The sequence below is a fragment of the Impatiens glandulifera genome, unplaced genomic scaffold (assembly GCF_907164915.1).
Source record: "Impatiens glandulifera unplaced genomic scaffold, dImpGla2.1, whole genome shotgun sequence".
Lineage (NCBI taxonomy): Eukaryota > Viridiplantae > Streptophyta > Magnoliopsida > Ericales > Balsaminaceae > Impatiens > Impatiens glandulifera.
In genome coordinates, this window is record NW_025919232.1 from 1 (window position 1) to 4,865 (window position 4,865).

At 29.0% G+C, this 4,865-nt stretch overlaps 1 long non-coding RNA gene across 1 annotated transcript; it reads right to left on the bottom strand.

The window, feature by feature from the left end:
* Positions 1-2,171: 2,171 nt before the first annotated feature.
* LOC124917694 lies at positions 2,172-3,208 on the bottom strand. Its single transcript, XR_007097195.1, has 3 exons — positions 3,086-3,208; positions 2,509-2,591; positions 2,172-2,425 (listed from the first exon to the last, which is right to left on the bottom strand). It is a non-coding gene; the product is annotated as an uncharacterized LOC124917694 (long non-coding RNA).
* Positions 3,209-4,865: the final 1,657 nt, after the last annotated feature.

The window sequence follows — 4,865 nt, forward strand, 5'->3', positions numbered from 1 at the left end:
CGGGCGACATAGGATGAGCTCTGTGGAGAACTGGGAGGGCTACTTGATATAATTGGAAATCTAACTTAAAGATATTTTCAATGGTAACTCATACACTCGAAATGGATCAGTGGTTTAAAAGATAGAAGTGTAGCATATCACCATTTAGCTCCTGGAATTCGAATCTAGAGTGTTGTTTCTCTTGTACTGATGGGGAGAGTAGCTTAATGGTCGAAAAAGTGATTGGAGCTGATGTCGTTCGAACGGTATGTGAATCAGCTTCCCAACCTAAGTTGAATCATCCAAAACCATCAACTACAACTCAAGTTACGAAGTTTTAAGTGGAAAGGTGTTCAGGATAAACCACTCAAGAACACCTTTCATTTATGACGATATTTCACCTAGTTTGAGGACACCATCGCGAAATCAGGCTGAACACGATGAAAGGGGACTCATTTATCTTTTCAAAATGTTCGATATCGTCGAATTTCATCCAGTATTGGAGTCAGAATGGATTTATAAAACCCATAGATTTATTGGAAACTTGAGAGGGTTCAAAGGTAAAAATTCTTCATTTTTTTTCCAATAAAACCTAACTTCTCCAAATAATCCTTTTTCGAATAAATCCACATTTCAACTTCATGGACCGGTCAACTAATTCTTTTATCCGTTTGACTCATGTTGGGCCTGCCTTGACCCGGGTTGCCTCGGGTTTGACCCATGCTTTCATCTTTCCTTTCTTTTGAACGCTTTCTGCACATATTTGAAAACAACAATATTATACTCAAAATTCTAAAAATTTTAAAACACGTAATATGACGTATCACGGATTCTGGAAACAGAGTCGTTATGAAATTCGTCCTTTGGATCATCATCTTTTAAGCTTTTCTAGGTCGGTTTTAAAAAAAATATATTATTTTTCCGGTCCAATAACAAACATGAGTTTTGTATTAGACCGGATTTTTTTATTAGATATATCTCATGTGTAAAAATGGGGTGTCTACAAATGTAAATAAAAGTGAAACAAACGCAAATTAATGTAAATACTCAGTGAAGTAAGTCTCATCAAGTAACGCTTGTTTCACTCCTATCAGCGTTGTAAATACCTAGTAAAGCAAGTCTCACCAAGTAACGCTTGTTTTATTCCTTTGAGCGATGTAATTACCTAGTGAAGCAAGACCTACCAGGTAGCTTTGTTTCACTCCTTTGAACGATGTAATTACCTAGTGAAGCAAGAGCTACCAGGTAGCTTTGTTACACTCTTTTAAGCGATGTAAATATCTAGTGAAGCAAGACTCATCAGGTAGCGTTGGTAGCGTTTGGTTTGATATTTTTTTATTCTCTTGCATGATTTAAATGAAAGCATAAATACTTTTGAACGTATAATATTTGTATATGAATATTATATAAAATATAAATATTATATAAAATGCTTTTGAATGTCTTAGTGGTTTTACCAGTACCGTTTATATATATTTAATATATAATTATATAAAATATAAAATAAATTCATTTAAAATATAATTATATAAATTATAAAATAATTTGTATAAATTAATTTAAATATATCACAAATAAATTTAATTATATAATTATAAAATTATTAATATATTATATTACCAAAAAATAATTAATAATTAATACAAATTAATTTAAATATCTCACAAATTAATTTATAATTATTTTTTATATTTAATATATATAATTATATAAATTATTATAATAATTAATACAAATTAATTTAAATACAACAGAAATAAAATTATAAATATATTTTTATATATAATTATAAATAAAAAATATTAATTAATTACAATAACGATACAGAGTGAAGTTCACTTAATAACACTTTATGATGTAAAATGTTTATTTTATCTTTTGCGTTTCTCATGTTTGGTTTTACATGAATTAAGCTGATTTAATAATAAAATAATGTTACATTCTGATTGGTACGGAATAGAGAAACACCAAAATCGATAGCAACTAATTTAATAATAAAATAATGTTACATTCTGATTGGTCCGGAATAGAGAAACACCAAAATCGATAGCAGTAATTACAATATCTTATAATATAATATTAATACAGAGTTACAATATTCGATAAGTAATTGTCAATGGAGTATTAGTTTAATCCAAATAAACCAAATAATACAGAGTTATAATATTCGATAAGTGATTGACGATGGAATATTAGTTTAATCCAAATAAACCAAATAATCCAGAGTTACAATATTCGATAAGTGATTGACGATGGAGTATTAGTTTAATCCAAATAAACCAGATAATACAAACCATTACTCATTTTAAATATGATATTTTTACCAAATCATTTTCAAATAACTACCCATGACAGAAACAGACACCACCAACCTTGAGTTTTTGTTTGACAGTCATCACATTTCCATTCTTTTGGTACTTCCACTATGTCTTTTTTCATGCAATACCTAGAAGAAATGGAAGAACAATGATTTTGTAATGTATAACTAACCAAGTAGAAATTTTCATTCAACTCTAGTCTTTATCTTACATATGTTCATAAGCACCACAGGAAGAGCAATGAACTAGAACTTCCTTATAGCCTTCAACCCCACACATCTGGCATACACAATCCTGCAAATCAGAAAGAAAATAAGCCTTTCTTCAATCATCTAACATGCATGTCCTTATAGTTAGATAAATCAGAATGGTGAAAGTTTGATTTCGTTTTGTTAATAACGATTCAATCAACAGATCTAGATAATTTTTAATCAGGGCTAATCATGCATATATATGAATCGCAAAGAAAGAAGTATTGCAATGTAATGATCAGGTCTACTCTATGAAACCTTGAAGGAAACCAACCAACCAACAAACCCTATGTATTATGGTTGTAAATGAAGGCAGATGCGAAGGATTTTAGAGCTTTTTGAGGAGAAGGGTTTAGAGGGTTTTGTTAACGATTCAATCAACAGATCTAGATAATCTTTAATCAGGGCTAATCATGCATATATATGAATCGCAAAGAAAGAACTATTGCAATGTAATGAGGTCTACTCTATTATGTAATAGACTTGCAAATGTGAAGGATTTTAGAGCTTTTTGAGGAGAAGTTTAGAGGGTTTTACCTGGTTGATACTCTGCGCCATTTGCGGGAGGATTGTCGTCGATTCGTTGATGGAACAAGAACAGAAAACGAGAAGAGAAGAGAAGGAGACCTGGTCTGGACTACTCTCGCCAAAGCATTTCTGGGTTGTACTCAAAATCAGGTTCTTGATAAAGCCCACCCAGTAGGGACAACAGTACCCTAATTCCAACAGTATTTGACCGTCCTTTCATTGTTGGATATTTTTAAAAGGAAAATTGTTTTAAAATTATTCTAGATGGTTGTAAATAGACGGTTGTAAATAGGGCTGCAAATGAGTCGAGTCGAGTCGAGTTCAAGCTTGTTGGAGCTCGAGTTGGAGTTCGAGCTCGACTCGATTAAGTATTTATTAGCTCGATTCGAACGAGTTTATAAATTTGAGCTCGAGTTCGACTTAACTATATTACCCAAAAGCTCGACTCGAAAGCTTGAACCAAAATTGAATTATATATAATAAATTAATTTTTTTTATATTTTTTAATATTATATATATTATATACTTTTATTATATATAATATATTAACTTTTTTTTTTATCTTTTTCAATATTATAAACAATATACTCGTTATTACATCCTTAATATTACTTTTATTATATATATATTATATTAATATATATTTTTATCTTTTTAATATTATATATAACATATTAGTTATTATATTCCTAATATTTATTTTTATTATATATAATATATTAATCTTTATTTATCTCTTTCATTATTATTTATAATATACTTTTATCATATATATATATATATATATATATATATATATATATATATAATATTAATCTTTTTTTATCATAAATCCCTAATATTGTTTGTAGACTTTTTTTCTATCATCAATCAATTGAAAATCAAATCAGTGTTTTTTATATTTATTCAACTCTATTTATATCTAAAAGCAAAAACAATAACTATAAAAGAAGTTAAAACAAATTTAATTATTAATTGTGAATTATTGAGACGTGAAGATTGAAGAAAGAAGAAAAAAAGAAGAGCAAAAGAAATTGTGAAAACTGAATAAGAAGTATATAAAATCTAAAAAAGAAGAGATAAGAGTGATTGAAGTAACTAAAGAATAAGAAAGAGAATAACTAAAAAGAAGAGATAAGAGTTATTGAAAAGAAAAAGAATAACTGTAGAAGAAGAATAGTAATTGATAAAGAAGATGAAGAGTAACTTGAAGAAGAAGAAGAGTAACTGACGAAGAAGATGAAGAGTAAATGATAAAGAAGATGGAGAATAACTGATGAAGAAGATGAGATGAAGAGTGACGAAGAAGATGAAGAATAACTGATGAAAGAGAAGAGATGAAGAGTGAGGTACAATATGATGAATGAACTATATATTAGAAATTAGAGTTTTACTTTATAGATTATAGGCCTTCATATTAGGCGTTGAAGAGAGAGGGAAATAAAAAAAATTGTGTAAAATTTTAATACTAAATAAATAAAAAATATTTAATTATTTTGAGGCTCGAAAAAACTCGACAAACCATCGAACAAGTTTTATATGAGCTCGAGTTCGACTCGAATAATAAACGAGTCGGCTCGAGCTCGTCTCGAATTCGGTCAAAGTCAAGCTCAAGTCGAACTTTGACCGAACAGCTTGCGAGCGGTTTGACTCATTTGCAGCCCTAGTTGTAAATATTAAGGATATATATTGTAATATGATATAATAATCAAAATATAATATACCGCTTAACTTCGTTTGCAAGGAGTGGAGGTTCACCAATGAAAATGACAATTTTTGAAAGAATACT